Below are 21,017 nucleotides of genomic sequence, written 5' to 3'. Positions count from 1 at the left end.
GACTCCAGGGCTGGTGCTCTATCCACTGCGCCACCTAGCTGCCCCCTATTACACATAATTCTTAATGCATGATCTGAAAAGGATTAATTTACTATTTCTATCTTTCTGCATCTGACTATGAGGTTTTTATGCCCTAGTACATGGTCAATTTTTTTTGGATGCTCTATGTACCTCTGAGAAAAAGGTATACTCTTTTCTATCCCAATGCAATTTTCTCCATAGGTTTATCATATTTATTTTTTATAAAATTCTATTCACCTCCTTAACTTCTTTCTTATTAATTTTGTGGTGAGACTTATCTAGTTCTGAGAAGAGTAAGTTGAAGTCCCCCACTAATATAGTTTTACTATTTCTTCCATTGACTCACTTAACTTCTTCTCTAAGAATTTGGATGCTGTACCACTTGGTAATACAAATTTAGTATTGATATTACTTCATTGTCTATGTCACCTTTTAGCAAGATGTAATTTCCTTCCTTATCTCTTTTAATTAGATCAATTTCTGCTTTTGTTTTGTCTGAAATAAGGATTGCTATTTATTACCTTTACTCTGGGTGTATCTCTCTGCTTCAAATGTGTTTCTCGTAAACAACATTTTGTAGGATTCTGGTTTTTAATCCACTCTGCTATCTGCTTCTGTTTTATAGGAGAGGTCATCCCATTCACATTCACAGTTATGATGACTAATTGTGTATTTCCCTGCATCCTATTTTTTACCTTGTTTGTATTTTTCTCTTTCCTTTCCCCCTGTCCCTTCTCACTAGTGTCTTGTTTCTGGCCACCTCAGTCTACCCTCCCTTCTATCAGCCTCACCTCCCTTTTGTCCTTTCCCTTTTCAATTCCTAGTTTTGCCCTTCCTTCTATCAGCACCCCACCCTTTTCTTTCCCCTTTCCTCTTTTTCCTCCCAATAGGATAAGATAGAATGCTATACCCAATTTAGTGTGTATGATATTCCCTCTTTCAGCCAACTCAAATGACAGTAAGGTCAAAACAATAATCACCCCTCCCTTCTTTCCCTCTATTATAATAGGTCTTTCGTGCCTCTTCACTTGATGTGATTTACCCCACTCTGCCTTCCATTTCCTCTTCTCCCAGTATAATCCTTTTTTGTTTCCCCTTAAGTTTTTTTTTTATATCATCACATCAGAATCCCACTTATACCCACATCTTCTGTCTGTGTGCAGTACTCCTATCTGTCTTAATAAAGATATAATTCTCAAGAGTTACAAGTATCTTCTTCCCATGTAGGGATGCAAAAATGTTAACCTTATTGAATATGTTTTCCCCCCTTTTTGCCTTTTCATGTGTCTCTTGAGTCTTGTATTTGTAGACTGAATTTTCTGTTAAGTTCTGAACTTTTCATTAGGAAAGTTTTAAAGATTCTTAATTCATTGAATTTCCATCTTTTCCTCTGAAAGATTATGCTTAATTTTTCTGGGTAGTACATTCCTGGGTGTGTGTCAAGATAATGGAATGTGATAGATGAGATTTAGCAGATACTCAGGAGACCACCTGGAGATTAATTTAAACTGATTGAATTGGATAAGGGACTGACTGCTGACTGGATTACTGGCTGACTTGACTGGATTACTGGCTGACTTCTAGTTAACTAGATTCTAAGCACATCTGGCTGGTACTTAAGGGTACTTAAGAAAGCATGGTTCTCAGAAGCTAACAACTTTGAACTTTGACCACCTTCTGACCCAGTCAACCAATCAGCTTGAAGAACTTCCCATTTCTGGGAGGAGAACAGGAAGGAGGAAGCAGAGGCTGTGCAGTGAGCTCTTTGGCTTGGAGAAATCGCCATGGTGGAGACAAGACTTCAAAAGGAGGAGATTAGGAAAGCTAGGATTGTCAGGTTATAGGAATTCTGTTCTCAATCTTTCTCTTTTCTTTTACTATTTTTCAAAAAACCCTTAAAAACCTAAACTCATTTATCAGTGATTTTAGTCAGTTTCCCCCCAAAGCTGGGGGGACAGATTAGAACCTACATTTAGAAATTTAAATTACACAGTTGTAATCCCAGTTCCTTTGCCATCAGGAATATCATATTCCAAGCCCTCTGATCCTTTAATGTTGAAGCTGTCAAGTCCTGTGTAATTCTTATTGTTGTTCCGTGATATTTAAATTGTTTCTTTCTGACTGCATGAAGTATTTCCTCCTTTACTTGATAATTCTGTAATTTAGCTATTATATTCCTTGGTGTTTTCTTTTTGGGGTCTCTTTCAGGAGGTGATCCGTGGATTCTTTCAATGACTAATTTTTCCTTTGATTGTAAGACATTGGGGTAGTTCTCCTTAATAATATCCTAAATCATGCTGTCTAGACATTTTTTTTATCATGGTCATCAAGTAGTCCAATTATTCTTATATTATTCCTCCTGGATCTATTTTCTAGCTCTTTTGTTTTTCTGAAGAGGTATTTTACATTTTCTTCTACTTTTATATTCTTTTGATTCTGTTTTACTTCTTTGTGTTGTTTCATTGAGTCATTAGCTTCCATCTCCTCAGTTCTGATTCTTAGGGAATTATTCTCCTTTTCTAATTTTCCAATTGTATTTTTAATTCATTATTTTTTTTTCTAAGCTATTTACTTTCTCTTGTATAACTTTCACTTCTTTTCCCAATTTTTCTTCTACCTCTCTTATTTGTTTTGTAAAATCCTTTTAAAGCTCTTCCAGCAGGGCTTTTTGGTCTCAAGGCCAATTATTCCACTTTAAGGATCCACATGTAGAAATTTTGTCATTGTTGTCTTCCTCTGAGTTTATAATTTTTCCTCCCTGTCACCAGAGTATCAGTAGTGAGGGTTCTTTTTTGTTTCTTATTCATAGTTTTATTTTAATGTTAGGCTCTTTTGTGCCTTTTAAGATTGAGTTCTGCTCCTGGGGTACAGTGTGCACTGTCCCAAGCTTCTTTTGCTGGAGGTCAGGGGTTGAGTCACCAGCTTTATGCTCTGAGGCATAAGAAGTTTGTGGCTTCTCACTACACTGGAATAGAACAGCTTAGTTGGGATTTTTGGTTAGCAGATACCCTGGCTTGCAGATTGCCTTTTGTGTCAGAGTTGGAGAACTCACAACTGGCCTGCTGTGCCACTAGATTGCTGTGCTAGGACCATGGGTTCTCAGCTACTGATCTATGCACTGACTAAGAGCCTTTTGCTGGCTTGCCTGGAAACCCTCTGTGTTGAGCTGTGCTCCCCTTTCTCCCAGATGAAACAGACCTTTCCTGAAGATCTTCTAGGTTATCTTGAGTCAAAAGATTGTTTCACTCCAATTTTTTTTTGAAGATTTTACAGCTTTATGATCTGGTGAGAGGCTTAATTTAATGTTATTTCTGAGGAAAACTTGGGAGAGCTCAGGCAGCTTCCTGGTTTCATTCCACCATCTTGGCTCCACCTACAGAACTCTTCTTTGATAATTTCTTGAAAGATATTGTCCAGGCTTTTTTTTCTTTTCCCCGTCGTGGCTTTCAGGTAGCCCAACAATTCTTATATTATCTCTCCTGAATCTATTTTCTAGGTCAGTTGTTTTTCCAATGAGAAATTTCAGGGGCAGCTAGGTGGCACAGTGGATAGAGCACTGGCCTTGGATTCAGGAGGACATGCGTTTAAGTCCAGCCTCAGACCCTTGACAATTACTAGCTGTGTGACCCTAGGAAAGTCACTTAAACCCAATTGCCTCACCAAAAGAGAGAAAGAGAGAGAGAGAGAGAGAGAGAGAGAGAAATTTCACATTTTCTTCTATTTTTTTTTTTTGCTTTTTTGCTTTTGTTTTAATATATGTTGATGTCTCATAGAATCATTAGTTTCCATTTGTTCAATTCTAATTTTTAGGGAATTATTTCCTCAGTGACCTTTTGTACTTCCTTTTCCATTTGGTTAGTTCTGTTTTTTAAAGAGTTATTTTCCTCAGAAAATTTTTGTATTTATTTTCTTATGCTACTGACTCTTTTTTCATGATTCTGTTGCATTATTCTCATTTCTTTTCCCAATCTTTCTTCTACTCCACTGATTTCCTTTTTAAAGTCCTTTTAAATCCCTTCCAGGAATTCTTTTTGGGCCTGAGACCAATTTACACTTTTTCTTTGAAGCTTTACCTGTAGCCATTTTGGTACTATTATCCTCCTCTAAGTTTTTGCCTTGATCTTCCCTACCTCCATAGTAACGTTCTACAGTCAAGCTTTTTTGTTGCCTTTTTAAAAATTCCTTTTTATGACTTATTTTGTGACTTGGTGTTTTCATGAGAGAGTTGGGTTCTGTTCCTGTACTATCACAAGTTTTTGTGCTGAGGCTCTCAGTCTTACTTGTGGCTTTCATTGGGCTTCAAGGCTTAGCTGCTTGCTTTCTCTGTAAGTTAAGCTTCCCTTCTAACTGGTATTGGGGATTTGGTCCTCCCTTTTGGCCTCCCTTAATTCTGGGCTGACCTTCTCTAGGGGTGGTACCCTGCTGCTAGGTTAATATGTTAACAGAGCCTCTGTTAGCAGGCCCTGGAAGAGTAATTTTGTTGTGATTCTGCACAAGGTTTGGGGCCTGCTGTTGAGTTACTAGAGTAACAGAGTTCTTCTGCTTAGCAGGCTCTGGAGGAGTAATTTTGTTGCAGATCTGAATAAGGAGGAAAGGAGGAGATGATAGGAAAAGGAGATAATAGGGGAAAGAAATAGACAAAAGGCCTGTCTATGGTCTTTTTATCCTTTCCAGTGATTCCCTGCACTATGCTGGAGTCTATTCTTCCCAAGATATTCAGGATCTTGTCCCCTCCTCTTATTAGGGGCTTGCCTAACAAGAACTATTTGTTATTTTGGGGTCACAGTTGGGATGGAATGAGGCACTCATAAATCATCGAACACTTAAAGAAAGGAGGTTTACTTTGCCCTAACACAGCAAAGCTATGTAACAAGGACACAGTGACACCTAGCTTGTCTGGATATGACCTCTCTCATCTCCATGTGGAAACTTGTCTACTCAACAAGTCAGGGCATGATCACTTTAGGTGTCAAGGAACCACTAACTTGGAGGAGCCACAGCTCCATGTGGATGTGACTCTGATGCCCTTAGGTCATAAAGAAGCTAGTTCAAATGAGAAAAAGGCCAATTGTATCCTAAGGACAGCTTTGTTGTTCTTTAGGGAAATTTCAGCCTTGGTTTTGGAAAACCAGAAACCCTGTTCTAATCACATACCACAGCTAAACCCCCACGGATCTTCTAAAGAACCTTCCAACATTTCGATATTCTTAAATCTTTATTGGACAATTGTCCTGGCCCAGGTAATAGAAGAATTAAAGAAAAACTATTATGCCTCACCAAAGAGTAATGAAAAGAAAAAAGAAAAGAAAATATGGAGAATGAAAAAAAGCCAGAAATCCTAGGATTCCTCTCTACTTTGGATGTTTTGAGTTTCAGATCTCCCCATCCCACCCTAGGAATTAGTTTTATTTTTGTTTTGTCTTTTTGTCAAATTTAATTTTCATTTTCATTTTTTTTTTCTTCTCTGACTCATTTTATTTTAAATTTCCATTTATTCAGAATTTTATTTTTTCCACAAATTACATGTAAAAACAATTTTAACATTGATTTTTAAAACTTTGTGTTCCAAATTCTCTTCTCCCTCTTTCCCTACCATCCTCACCCCCGCCTTAAGAATACAAGCAATTCAATATAAGTTATACATGTATAGTCATGCAAAACATTTCCATATTCACCTGGTTGTGAAAGAAAACAGACAAAAAAACTTAAGAAAAAGGAACTAAAAAAAATATGCTTTATTCTTCATTCACACACCATCAGTTCTTTCTCTAGAGAAGGATTGCATTTTTCATAAATCCTTCAGAGTTATCTTGGATCATTGTATTGCTGAAAATTGCCAAGTTATTCACACCTGATTATCTTATAATATTATTGTTACTCTGTATACAGTATGTTTTACTTTGCATCAGCTCATGGAAATCTTTCCAGGTTTTTCTGAGAGCATCCTGTTTATCATTTCTGATAATGCAATAGTGTTTCATTATACTCGCATCCCACAAATTGTTCAGCCATTCCCCAAATGATGGGCATTTCCTCAATTTCAAATTCAACTTTTTGTTTTTTATCTTTTTTTGGATACTGACCTAGTACTGGTATTACTAGGTCAGAGAGCATGCATGGTTTTATAGACTTTTGGCCATAGTTCCAAATCGCTCTACAGAATGTTTGAATCAGTTTACAACTTGACCAAGAGTGCATTAATGTCTCATTTTCCCTATATCCCTACAATATTTGTCATTTTCTTCTACTGTTCTATTATCCAGGCCAATAGGTAGTGAGCCAAAATTGTTTTAACCTACATTTCTCCAGTCAATAGTGAGAGCATTTTTTTCATATGACTATAAATGGCTTTGATTATTTTTTTTTATTATTTAGAAGCTATTTTTTATTGCATTTATTTTTTCTTCTTTAATATAAATATTTTATTATTTTCCAGAGATTTCTAGATTCAAATTTTTCTCCCTCCCTCCCCTCCCACCCCCCCTCCCCAAGACAGCAAGCAGTCTGATATAGGTTATATATGTACAATCACCTTAAGCATATTTATGCATTAGTCATGTTGTGAGAGAAGAATCAGAGCAAAAAGGAAAAACCTCAAAAAAGAAAAACAAGAGACAATAGAAATATTATTGTTCAATTTGCATCTAGATTCCACAGTTTTTTGGTTGTTTTTTTTCCCCTGGATTTGGAGAGCATTTTCCATCATGAATCCTTTGGAACTATCTTGGACCACTGTATTGCTGAAACGAAACAAGTCTACCACAGTTGATCAACACGTAATGTTGTTGTTACTATGTACAATGTTCTCCTGGTTCTGCTCATCTCACTCATCATCAGTTTATGCAAGTCCTTCCAGGTTTCTTTGAAATCTGCCTGCTCATTGTCTCTTATAGCACAATAGTATTCCATTACATTCATATACCACAACTTGTTCAGCCATTTCCCAATTGATGGGCAACCCCTCAATTTCCAATTCCTTTCCACCACAAAATGAGCAGCTCTAAATATTTTGGTATATGTGGGTCCTTTTCCCTCTTTATGATCTCTTTGGGAAAAAGACTTAATAGTGGTATTGCTGGGGCAAAAGGCATGCACAGCTTTATAGCCCTTTGGGCATAGTTCCAAACTGCTCTCCAGAATCGTTGGATCAGTTCACAGCTCCACCAACAATGCATTAGTGTGGGAGGTGGAGCCAAGATGGTGGAGGAAAGACATTAAACACACAGAGCTCCTGATACAATTACCTCAAAAAGAGCAATAAAAGAATCCCTGGAGCAGAAAACCCCACAAAAATATGGGCTGAGGATATTTTCCAGCCATAGACAAAGGGGGCCATGCTGGGCTGCAAGTAAAATCCAACCCTGTGATCATGCTGACAGAGACCCCAGGCACACCTCACCAGAGGAACTTAACCCCTGAGCCTCCAAAATCAGCTGCAGCACCAGCATCTTCTAAAACTGAGCTTTTGGTCAGATGAGAGGGCTGAACGGCTGGTCAGGGGGGTAAAGTGAAGCAGTGCCAGAGAGACCTAGGGAGGAATTCAGCTATCCCACCCCAGCTGGGAACCAGGAGGAAATCCTGGGCAGCAAGAGGCCCAGGTTGGGGAGGGGCGCAGGCTTGTCAAAGCTAAGAATCATAGCACAGAAAGATTTGCAGCTTGGATATTTAGTAAGTTAACTTGAGGTTATCTTTGGATCAGAGAACAGGCCAGGCAAGAGAAAAAGCTGCCCTCCATCAAACTGAAACACTTGGGACCCTCTGAAGCTGGGGACAGTAGTGTAGCCTAGAAGCAGGGCCTGCGAGTAGAGAGTTAAAAGTCAAGAAAAAGACAGCAAGATAAGTAAGCAAAGAAAGTTGAAAACTGTAGAAAGTTTTTTCAATGACAAGGAAGATCAAGGTGGATCCTCAGAAGAGGATAACAACCTCAGGGCCCCTATATCCAAAGCTTCCAAGAAAAATATGAACCAGTCTCAGGCCATGGAAGCACTCAAAAGGGACTTTGAAGAGAAAGTAGGAGACATAGAAGGAAGATTTAGATAGAGGAAGGAAAGAATGGAAAGAGAAATGAGAGCAATGCAGGAACATCATGAGAAAAAAGTCAACAGCTTGAAAAGTCAAATGGAAAAGAAGATAAAAAAGCTGTCTGAAGAAAATAATTGCCTAAGAATTAGGATTGAACAAAGGGAAGCTAGTGATTTTATGAGAAATCTAGACACAGTAAAGCAAATCCAATTGAATGAAAAAAATAGCGGGCAATGTGAAATATCTTCTTGGAAAAACAGCTGGCTTGGGAAATAAATCCAGGAAAGATAATTTGAAAATCATTGGATTATCTGAAAACCAGGACCAAAATAAGAACCTTGACATCATCTTCCAAGAAATCATAAGGGAACATTGCCCTGATATTCTAGAAGCAGAAGGTAAAATAGAAATTGAAAGAATCCACCAATCACCTCCTGAAGGAGATCCCAAAAGGAATATCTCCAGGAATATCATAGCAAAACTCCAGAGCCCCCAGGTCAAGGAGAAAATATTGTGAGCAGCTAGAAAAAAGGAATTCAAATGCTGTGGAGCTCCAATAAGGCTAAGACAAGATCTAGCAGCATCTACATTAAAGGTCTGGAGGGCATCGAATATGATATTCCAGAGGGCAAAGGAACTGGGACTACAGCCAAGAATTATATAACTAGCAAAACTCATCATAATCTTTCAGAGGAAAAAAATGGGATTTCAATGAAAAATAGGACTTTAAGGCATTTGTGATGAAAAGACCTGAACTGAATAGAAAATTTGAGTTTCAAATACAAGACCCTGGAGAATCATAAAACGGCAAACAGGAAAAAGAAATCATGAAGGATATTCAAAGGTTAAACTGTTTACATTCTTACATGAGAAGATAATACTTCCAACTCATAAGAACCTTCTCAGTAAGGAATTCACAGAGGACACAGGTCTGAACTGCATATGAAAGGATGATATCTGTAAAGCATTCATTTTTTTGTTTATCCTTGTTCTTTGTGAGGCAAACAGGGTGGGGTGTCTTATGTCTGGGGCCAGATTTGGAATCGGGGCCTCCTGGTTCCAGAGCTGGTACTTTGTCCACTGTGCTACTTAGCTAACCCATGATGACATCTTTAAAATAGTGTTGAGGGGTAGGAGGAATAGACTGGGGGAAAGGGAAGGGGAGAGGTGGACTGGGGAGAGGTAGCTCACATGAAGGAAACAAGAAAAAAGCTTGTGGATGGGAGGGGAAGAGGGGGAAGGAATAGGGCAGTGAGTGAACCTTAGTATCATCAGAATAGGCTCAAAGATGGAATGACATACATACTCAAGTAGGTATAGCAATATATTTTTGCCCTGAGGGAAAGTGGGAGGGGAGGGAGATGGAGGGGGAAGAAGAGTAGAAGGAGGGAAGGGCAGATTGGGGGACAGAGCAGTAAAAAGCAAAATACTTTTGAGGAAGGTGAAGATGTTCTGTATAACTGCACAAGTATGCCATATTGAATTGCTTGGTTTCATAGGGAGGGTTGAGGAGGGAGGGAGGAAGAAAAATTTAGAATACAGAATTAGCTCAAAGACCTTAATCTCCTCAGAGTGGGCTCAAGGAGGGAATAACATTCACACCCAACTGGGAGTAGTAATCTATTTAACCCAACAGAAAAGTAGTAGGGGAAGAAGATAAGGAAGGAAAGGTGAAAGAAGGCAGAGCAGGGGAGGGAACAATCAGAAGTAAAACACTTTTGAAGAGGAATAGGGTAAAAGAAGATAGAAAATAGAGTGAATATCATGGGAAGGGAATAGGATGGAGGGAAATAGTTATGATGACTGACTATAATGGCAAAATGTATGGTACTGGGGCAGCTAGGTGGCACAGTGGATAGAGCACCATCCCTTGAGTCAGGAGTACCTGAGTTCAAATCCGGCCTCAGACACTTAACACTTACTAGCTGTGTGACCCTGGGCAAGTCACTTAACCCCAATTGCCTCACTTAAAAAAAAATGTATGGTACCTACTTTGGCTGGGCTATTGTGAAGAAAATTCTTTATCAAGTTTAAGGTACTACATAAAAGTTATGATGAACAGGATGTTATCAGAAATACCTGGAAAGACCCACATGAACTGAGGTAGAGACAAATGCACTGTATACAAAATAAAAGCAATAGTGTAAGATGATCTGCTGGGAAGCAGGTAGTTATTTTCAGCAAGGCAATGATCCAATATAACTCTAAAGGACTTGTGAAAATTGCAATACACCTACAGAGAAAGAACTGATGGTATCTGAAAACAGACTGAAACACAATTTTTTTGACAACTCCTTAATCCGAAGTCTTGTTTTTATCTGTTTTCTCTCACAACCTAGCTAATACCCATGACTACTCATATATAACTTACATTGAATTGCTTGAGTTCTTGGGGTGGGGAGTGGGAAGGGAGGGAGGAAGAGAAGTTGGAACACCAAGTTTAAAAAATTGATGTCAAAATTTGCTTTTATATATAATTTGGAAAATAAAAATTCTAAACAATGGAAAAAACCCTAATGCATTAGTGTTCCAATTTTCCCACAACTTCTCCAACATTTATTATTTTCCCTTTTTGTCATATTAGCCAATCTGATAGATGTCAGGTTATACCTCAGTGTTGTTTTAATTTGCATCTCTGTAATCAATAGTGATTTAGAGCATTTTTTTCATATGGCAATAGATATCTTTGATTTCTTCATCAGAAAACTGCCTCTTCATATCCTTTGAGCATTTCTTAATGGGGGAATGACTTGGATTCTTATAAACTTGATTTAGTTCCTAATATATTTTAGAAATGAGGCCTTTATCAGAAGTACTGGCTATAAAAATTGTTTCCCATCTTTCTGCCTCCCTTCTAATTTTGGATGCATTGCTTCTGTTTGTACAAAACCTTATTTAACTTAATGTAATCAAAACCATCCATTTTGCATTTCATAATATTGTCTCTTGTTTGGTCATAAACTTTTCTCCTTTCCAAGGATCTGAAAGGTAAATTATTCCTTCCTCTCCTAATTTACCTATGGTATCTCCTTTTATGTCTAAATCATGTACCCATTTTGACCTTATTTTAGTATAATGTGTAAGATGTTGGTCTATACCTAATTTCTGCCATGCTGTCTTCCAGTTTTCCCAGCATTTTTTGTCAAATACTGAGTTATTATCCCAGAAGCTGGAGTCTTTGGGTTTATCAAACAGTACATTACTAAAGTAATTTACTACTGTGTCTCTTGTTCCTAACCTATTCCATTGATCCTCCACTCTATTTCTTAGCCAGTTCCAAATAGTGTTGATGATTGCCATTTTATAGTAAAGTTTCAGATTTGGTATTGCTAGCCCAAATTCCTGGGAAATTTTTTCATTAGTTCCCTTGATATTCTTGACCTTTTGTTTTTCCAGATGAATTTTGTTATTATTTTTTCTAGCTCTATAAAATAATTTTCATTAGTCTGTTTGGTATGGCATTGAATAAGTAAATTAATTTAGGTAGGATTGTCATTTTTACTATATTAGCTCAGCCTATCCATGAGCAATTGATATCTTTCCAATTATTTAGATCTGATTTGATTTTTGTGAAAAGTGTTTTGTAATTGTCTTCATAGAGTTCCTGGGTTTGTCTTGACAAATAGACTCCCAAGTATTTTATATTCTTTACCATTACTTTAAATGGAATTTCTCTTTCTATCTCTTGCTGCTGGACTTTGTTAGTCATGTATAGAAATGCTGATGATTTATGTGGATTTTTTATATCCTGCAACTTTGCTAAAGTTGTTAATTGTTTCAAGTAATTTTTAGTTGATTCTCTAGGATTCTCTAAGTATACCATCATATCATCTGCAAAGAGTGATAGTTTTGTTTCTTCCTTGCCTATTCTAATTTCTTTAATTCCTTTTTCTTCTCTGATTGCTAAAGCTTACATTTCTAGTACAATATTAAATAATAGAGGTGATAATGGAGATCCCTGTTTCACCCCTGATCTTATTGGGAAGGCCTCTAACTTATCTCCATTACATATGATGCTTGCTGATGATTTTAGGTAGATACTGCTTAAGGAAAGCTCCACCTATTCCTAAGCTCTCTAGAGTTTTTATTAGGAATGGGTGCTGTATTTTGTCAAAAGCTTTCTCTGCATCTATTGAGATAATCAAATGATTTTGGTTAGTTTTTTTGTTGATGTGCTTGATCATGTTGACAATTTTCCTAATGTTGAACCAGCCCTACATTCCTGGTATAAATCCCTCCTGATCATAGTATATTATCTTGGTGATCACTTGCTGTTATCTACTTGCTAATATCTTATTTAAGATTTTTGCATCAATACTCATTAGGGAAATTGGTCTATAATTTTCCTTCTCTATTTTGGCTCTGCCTGGTTTTGGTATCAATACCATATTTGGGTCACAAAAGGACTTCGGTAGAACTCCTTCTTCACCTGTTTTTCCAAATTATTTTAATAATATTGGAATTAATTGTTCTTTAAATGTTTGGTAGAATTCACTTGTAAACCCATCTGCCCCTGGAGATTTTTCTCAGGTAGTTCATTAATGGCTTGTTCAAATTCTTTTTCTAATATGGGCTTATTTAAGGATTTTATTTCCTCTTCAGTTAACCTGGGCAGTTTGTAATTTTGTAAATATTATTCCGTTTCATTTAGATTGTCAAATTTATTGGTATACAGTTGGGCAAAATACTCCCTAATTATTGCTTTAATTTACACTTCTTTGGTGGTGAAATCCCCCCTTTCATTTTTGATACTGGTAATTTGGTTTTCTTCTTTCTTTTTTTAAATAAAATCTACCAAAAGTTTATCTATTTTATTGGCTTTTTCATAAAACCAGCTCTTAGATTTATTGATTAATTCTATAATTTTCTTGATTTCAATTTTATTATTTTCTTCTTTGATTTTCAGGATTTACAATTTATTATTTAGTTGGGGATTTTTAATTTGTTCTTTTTCTAGCTTTTTAAGTTGCATGCCTACTTCATTCATCTCCTCTTTCTCTTTTTTATTCATGTAAGCATTTAGTGATACAAAATTTCCCCTAAGCCCTGCTTTGACTGCATCCCATAAATTTTGGCATGTTGTCTCATTATTGTCATTTTTATGAATGAAGTTATTGATTGTTTCTATGATTTGTTGTTTGATCCACTCATTCTTTAGAATGAAATTATTTAGTTTCCAATTAATTTTCAGTCTACCTTTTCATGCTTCTTTATTACAGGTAATTTTTATTGCATCATGATCTGAGAAGGATGCATTTATTATTTCTGCCTTTCTACATTTGACTATGATATTTTGTGCCCTAATACTTGGTCAATTTTTGAATATGTGCCATGTACTGCTGAGAAAAAGGTATATTTATTTCTATCCCCCTTCAGTTTTCTCCAGAATTCTATCATATTTAACTTTTCTAACATTCTGTTCACCTCTTTAACTTCTCTCTTATTTGTTTTGTGACTAGATTTATCTAATTCTGAGAAGGGAAGATTCACATCCCCTACTAGTATAGTTTTGCTGTCTGTTTCCTCTTGTAACTTATTTAACTTCTCCTCTAAGAATTTGGATACTATACCACTTGGCGCATACATGTTTAGTATTGATATTACTTCATTATCTATAGTACCTTTTAGCAAGATGTAGTTTCCTTCCTCATCTCTTTTAATTGGATCTTTTTTTGCTTTTTTTACTTCAGCTGAAGCATAATATATTCTGTTCCAACCTTTTAGCTTTACTCTGTGTGTATCTCTCTGCTTCAAATGTGTTTCTTGTAAACAGCATATTGTAGGATTCTGGTTTTTAATCCACTCTGCTATTCATTTCCATTTTATCACAGAGTTCATCCCATTTACATTCATAGTTAATATTACTATTTCCCCTCCATTCTACTAACCCCCTTTGTACTTTTCCCCCCTTCTTTCATCCTATTCCTCCTCACCAATGTTTTTCTTCTTGCCTCTGCCTCCCCCAATCTTCCCTCCCTTTTATCAGCCCCCCTCCCTTTTCTTTACCTTTTTCTCCCCTGCTTCTGCTCTCCCTTCTATCAGTCCCCCCTTTTCCCCTTACCCTTTTACTTCCCTAAAGAATAAGCTAAATTTCTTTATCCAAATGAATGTATATTCCCTCTTTGAATCAAATCTCATGAGAGTAAGGTTGAAACAATGTTCATCCTTCCCTTCTTTCCCTCTATTGTAATAGGTTTTTGCACAAACAAAATGAATACAGTCAAAATCAAAATGAAAGTAGGAAACTGGTGATAATTTTACAAATTTCTCTAATAAATGCCTTATTTCTTAAATATATAATACTTAGTCTACCTATCTATCATCTATCTATCTCTTTATCTCTCTATCTATCAATAGTACCTGGACAGTGCTAGGGGTTTTTTGTTTGTTTGTTTTTGCTAATTAATTAGGTGAAAATTTTGCTAAATATTTTTCCATTTTTTTCTTATTTTTTGGCAACATGAGTAATGTGAAAATACATTTTACATGATTTCATATGTATGATGTGTATCATATTTCTTGTTTACTCAATTTGTGAGGGAAGGGTAGAAGGAGGGAGAAAATTTGGAATGGGAAATTTTAAAAAAACTCTGCTAAAAATCTCAGTTGGGTTACATCTTGCATTTAGGTGGCTTACATTTGTTTCTCATGTTACATGTTGAATATCAGAGATATGGTTTTTGCAATAGAAGGCTAGGCCTGTTTGTGGGCTTATGTTCCTTTCTAAAACAGAGACCAAGGAATTTATCCTGGTTAAGCAATAGTTAATAGGAGAATGTTTCTGCCTAATAGGAACCATTTCAGTTCATGGCCAGAAATAACTCTGGAACTCTCAGCTTGAAGTTAGGAAAGAAGTGCATAGCTCTTTCTCTAGTATACCTCACATACAAGGGCCCAGAAGATTCATTGTTCCAAAATCACTGAGGTGAACAAAAAATGGTAAATATGAGATATTTGTCTATCTTCTTCCCACAAGCCTCTCAGACTCTCTCTGGCCCATATGTTGGAGGAGAGAAATCTACCTTATCCCTCTATGATGAACAATGAGGTGATTCATATTTCCCCCCACCTATCTATCATCCTATTCTAGGATGTCCTTACTATTTAAGGGCACAGTGTTTTCCCTACTTGTGGTATGGTCCTGATTTCAAAGCTGAATTTACAAAGCTGTACATGCTGATGTACTAAAGCAACCCAATAGAAAAGACTCACCTGTGGTAGAGAAGTATCCAGAGTATCAACCCACCATGATGGAGTGGAAAGAGCACAGCATTTAAAGTCAGAGGGCCTAAGTTTGAAACCAGACTCTGCCACTTTCTACCTGAGTGATGTTGGACAAAACCCAAGACTCTGGGAATCTATATCTCCTTCCAGTTTGGAATCCTATGTAATCCTATGATGTGTCTTCCCTACCACACTTTCTAGGAGCCCAGTGACCCCTAGAGATCAGTAGAAGCTCTGGAGATCATTGCTGGGATGACCTCCAGCCCCTGCCATAGAAATGGGGAGGGATAGGATTCACTATACCCAACCCCAACCCCCATCAACCCCATCCAGTTAGCAATGAGATGAACTGACAGCTTCTCAAGGGTTAGTAGGTGCTAATCCTTACAATTTATTCAGTAGCTAGAAAGAGGGAATGTTTTCAAGTTCCATTCTTGACTAACTGAAAGGCATGGTGGGGGGGGGAGGGGGGAGTGTCAGTCGGTATAGTTTTCTGCTATCTTGCCCTCTTGATCTTCCTCTCTACCACACACTCACCCCACTGTGGAACCACATTTGAAGAAATTGTATCTGAAACAATACAATATCCAGTTCTACTCCATAAAGTTAAGAAAAAGTCCTGCATACCCTGGGAATTATCAAATTCCTTATCCCAAGCCCCAGCTCCATTCTAACAAGTTCTTTGGCTGATACTAGTTCCTTGTGCTTGAGATTAAAAAGTTATATTTTACCTTCCATAGTCACTAGGTCTTTAGGGCCTGGTAGCTTAGTAGTAGCTTCAAGGCATAGAGTTGGAGTCAAACAATAAACTGTGGAACCAAACTATTTTAGTAGTTTGGTTGGGGGCTATATGGAGAATAGAGTGAGGAAATTTAGGGCCCAGTCTGAACTGTACAAAATGACCCAAAGCTATTGTGGGGAGAATAGCAGGCATGGACAAAGGTGGGATCAGTGCATCCCTTTGTTTACCATAATTTTGGGTTGATGGTGTTCCTTCACATCACTTCCAGTATAACACCTAATGTTAATCAAGGAATATTCCCAGGGAGGGCCTAGAGAACTAATGATTAGCTTTTGTGAAATAGCTTGCTTTCTGGGACAAGGGGAAGATGAGATTTTCTACCTTTCCTGGGCATGGAGATGCAAGGGAGGGGAAAGTCTTAAATGTGAATTAGAGAATACTGAATAGGTCGTAGTACAGGATGATTCTTGGTATTATTGCTGACACTGGGACATGCTACATATAGAGGATAATGACTGCTTAGCTACCTAAGTAGAAATTATGCCAATCTGTGACTACAGGAAGTATCCTCTTCACTGTAGACCCAGTGTTGCTCCTGCAGAAAATCATCTTGGAAAATGAGCTGTACCAATCTTATGAAAGTATCTACCCTTACATCCTACCCCTATTCTTTATTTCATACAACAATCCATGAACGTAGAATTTGGTGTCATTTCTTTTGGTGGGGCAATGGGAGTTAAGTGACTTCCCCAGGGTCACACAGCTACTAAGTGTCAAGTATCTGAGGTAAGATTTGAACTCAGGTCCTCCTGAATCCAGGGTCAGTGCTTTATCCACTGTGACACCTAGCTGCCCCTGGTGTCATTATTAAGAAGAGTTTGTAGACCAATGAGGAGAGAAGAAAGTAAATTGAGAACATGGGGCAGATTCAGGAAAATGGCATTCTAGTCCCTTCTTATCCAAAAATTTTTTTTAAGACTGAGTAAAGTAATCCCCTTTTCTATGCCTCATTTTCCTCATCTAACATTTGAGGAGGGTGGAACAGATGATCCCTAAGCTACCTTCCAGTTCTAATATTCTATGAACCTGTGTATGTTGAGGGAGATTTTTTTTTTCTACAATGAAATGCCAACTCATTCCCTTATCTCTGTTGCTTCCAGATATAGTCCATAATTTCACAGAGTAGAAGAGAAACAAAACCATGGTGCCAAGTTTGGGAAAATATTCTTTGCTAGGTCCTATGAGATGTAATGAAGAAAGAGAAAAGGCACAGTTCCTACACTGATGGAGTCCCAGGTTGATGATGATAGGAAGGAGAAAAGGCAAATTTGAGAGTCATTCAGCAACTAAAGTAAATTTGAACATGTATTAAAGATTCTCCCACCCCTAAAAACTGGGATGTTGATCCACTGTTGATGGAGTTGTGAACTTATCAAACCATTCTGGAAAGCAATTTGGAACTATGCCCAAAAATCTACAAATATTCTTTGATCCAGCAATACCACTGCAAGGTTTATATCCCAAAGACATCCCAAAAAAGAAAAAAAAAAAAGACCTATTTATACAAAGATATTTACAACAGCTTTTTTTGTGGTGGCTAAGAATTAGAAATCAAAAGGATGCCCATTAATTGGGAAATGGCTAAACAAGTTGTGGTATATGATGGTAATGGAATAATATTGTGCTATAAGAAATGACAGGTAGGATGGTTTCAGAAAAACTTGGAAAGACTTGTACAAACTGATGTGTAGTGAAGTGAACAGAACCAGAAGAACATTGTGCACACTGACAGCAATATTGTTTGATGAAGAACTGTGAATAACTTAACTATTCTCAGCAATACAATGATCCAAGACAATTCCAAAGGACTAATGATGAAGTATACTATACACCTCCAAAGAAAGAACTGATATTGATTGAACACAGACTGAAGCATGCTATTGTTCACTTTCTTGCATTTTTTCTTTTATTCAAGTTTTCTTATACAAAATGATTAATATGGTAATGTTTTACATAATTGCACTTGTATAACCTATATCTGATTGCTTACCACTTCAGGGAGGGGGAGGGAAAGGGAGGGAAGGAAGGATAAATTTTGAAACTCAACACTGTAGGGAAGCTAGGTAGCACAGTGGATAAAGCACTGGCCTTGGATTCAGGAAGACCTGAGTTCAAATCCACTCTCAGATGCTTGACACTTACTAGCTGTGTGACCCTGGGCAAGTCACTTAACTCTCATTGCCCCACAAAACAAACAAACAATAACAACAAAAAGAAACTCAACACTTTAAATAAAATGTTTATTTAAAAAAATATGTAGGGGGCAGAGCCAAGATGGCGGAGGAGAGGTTATGACTCCCACAAGCTTCAGATAAACCCATCCACTCACTCCCAAATAATGCCATAAAAAAAAAAAAAAACAACAGAGCAGGCTAATGCACATAAGAACAGAGTGAGACTATTTTTCAGGAAAAGAGGGCAATTGTAATCACCTTCTGATTGGGCTGAACATCTCAGCATGCTGTCGAGACCCAGCCAGGAATGGACAGTGCTTCCAGCATGCCTCAGAGTCTTCAGCACCAGCAGCTTCTGAGGCTCCTATCACAGACTGGTGAGGGGGTTCAGCGGTAGGCCAGGGTAAAGTGGAAGCTGTCTCTGTTGGAGTTGGGGCAAAGTGCCCTGGTTCTGAACCAGTGGGCTGAATTGAGGGGTGGTGGCCCAGTGCGGGGAGAGGCACAGGCATGCCAAACTTCTGACCATAGAGAATCAGAGTTCAATCAGACTTCTGTTTCTGGATCAAAAAGAAAGCGGCCATGGTTACTCACAGGCCAGGCAGGCTGAGAAGAAGCCCAATCACCCCCGGGCCATACTGTAGCTTGAACAGTGTGTCCTGGAAGCAGTGATACACTTTAAGAAGGAGTTAAAATCCAAGAAATAGGCAGCCAAGATGAGCAGGCAGAGAAAGAAGCAGACCACTGAAAACTTCTTTGGGGGAAAGGTAGACCAGAATACACCCTCCTCCTCAGAAGAAGATAATATTTTGTTTTTGTTTTTGTTTTTGTTTTGTTTTTTTGTGAGGCAGTTGGGGTTAAATGACTTGCTCAGGGTCACACAGCTAGTAAGTGTTAAGTATCTGAGGTCAGATTTGAATTCAGGTCTTCCTGAATCCAGGGCTGGTGCTCTATCCACTGTGCCACCTAGCTGCCCCTAGAAGAAGATAATAACAAAGTCAAAACTCTTAACATCCAAAGCTTCCAAGAAAAATATGAATTGGTCTCAGGCCACGGAAGCACTCAAAGGGGGCTTTGAAGAGAAAGTAGGAGAGATAGAAGGAAGATTTAGAGAGACAGAGGAAAGAATAGAAGAGAAATGAGAGCAATACAGGAAAGTCATGAGAAAAATGTCAACAGTTTGAAAAGCCAAATGGGAAAGGAAATAGAAAACCTCTCTCAAGAAAATAATTGCCTAAGAATTAGGATGTAACAAATGGAAGCTAGTGACTTTATGAGAAACCAAGACACAGTAAAGCAAATCCAACTGAAAAAAAAAATAGAGGGCAATATGAAATATCTCCTTGGAAAAATAGCTGACCTGGCAAAAAGATCCAGGAGAGATAATTTGAAAATCATTGGGCTACCTGAAAACCATGAAAAAAATAAGAGCTTAGACACCATCCTCCAAGAAATTATCAGGGAAAATTGCCCTGATATTCTAGAAGCAGAGGGTAAAATAGAAATTGAAAGAATCCACCAATCACCTCCAGAAAGAGATCCCAAAATGAAAAACTCCAGGAATATTATAGCCAAATTCCAGAGCTTCCAGGTCAAGGAGAAAATATTTCAAACAGCTAGAAAAAAATGAATTCAAATACTGTGGAGCTGCAGTAAGGATAAAACAAGATCTAGCAGTATCTACATTAAAAGACAGGAGGGCATGGAATATTATATTCCAGAGAGCAAAGGAACTGGGACTACAGCCAAGAATCACATACCCAGAAAAACTGAGTATAATCTTTCAAGCATTTGTGATGAAACGACCTGAACTGAATAGAAAATTTGAGTTTCAAATACAAAACCCTGGAGAATCATAAAACAGTAAACAGGAAAAAGAAATCATGAGGGATATTAAAACATCAAACTGTTTACATTCCTACATGGGAAGATAATATTCATAAGATCTTTCTTAGTATTAAGGCAGCTGAAAGGAATATACTTAGAGGGCACAGGTGTGAATTGAATATGAAGGGATGAGATGTGAATTGAATATGAAGGGATGATATCTATAAATAATTAATTTTTTTGTTTATCTTTGTTTTTCGTGGAGCAGGTAGGGTGGGGTGGCTTATGTCTGGGGACAGATGTGGGCGTGGGGCCTTCTGGGTCCAGGGCTGGTACTTTGTCCACTGTGACATCTAGCTAATTCATGATGACATCTTCAGAATAAAGTTAATGGGTAAGAGGAATACACTGGAAGAAAGGGAAAGGGAGAGGCAGATTGGGGAAAAAGTAGTTCACATAAAAGATATAAACAAAGCTTATGGAGTAGAAGGGAAGATAGGGAAGGAACAGGGGAGTGAGTGAGCCTAACTCTTATCATAATTGGCTCAAAGACAGAATAATTTACACACTCAAGAAGGAATAATATTATATCTTGCCCTGTGGGAAAGTGGGAGGGGAAGGGGATAAGGGGGGAGGAGAGGCAATGGAAGGAAGAGCAGATTGGGGAAGGGGCAGTAAGAAGCAAAACACTTTCGAGGAGGGATAGGGTGAAGGAAGATGTATAATAGAGTAAATATCAAGGGGAGGGATTAAGATGGAGGGTAATACAGTTAACAATAGTAACTGTGAAAGAAATGATGAGCAGGATGCTATCAGAAAGACATGTGACAAATGCAAACCATCAACAGAGATAGAACTGATGGTATCTGAATACAGATTGAAGTATAATTTTATTTGTTAGCTCCTCTTTCTAAAGGTATTTTTCTATTTTCTTTCACAACCTGACTAAT

The 21,017-nt window shown here is 37.7% G+C and overlaps 1 protein-coding gene across 2 annotated transcripts in view; it reads left to right on the top strand.

The window, feature by feature from the left end:
* Positions 1-21,017, top strand: part of LOC122754043 (popy Class I histocompatibility antigen, A-1 alpha chain-like) — a 37,951-nt gene that overhangs the window by 8,764 nt on the left and 8,170 nt on the right. The window contains exon 9 of one of the 2 annotated variants that reach the window (XR_006356324.1): positions 17,170-17,414. The exons of the other annotated variant lie outside the window; for it this stretch is intronic. The gene's annotated coding sequence lies outside the window, so the exon portion shown is untranslated. Of the gene's footprint in view, positions 1-17,169; positions 17,415-21,017 lie in introns of those variants that run through there. 2 annotated transcript variants of the gene reach the window in all.

This window comes from Dromiciops gliroides, chromosome 4, assembly GCF_019393635.1.
Source record: "Dromiciops gliroides isolate mDroGli1 chromosome 4, mDroGli1.pri, whole genome shotgun sequence".
Lineage (NCBI taxonomy): Eukaryota > Metazoa > Chordata > Mammalia > Microbiotheria > Microbiotheriidae > Dromiciops > Dromiciops gliroides.
This window is presented reverse-complemented; position numbering and strand designations above follow the sequence as displayed.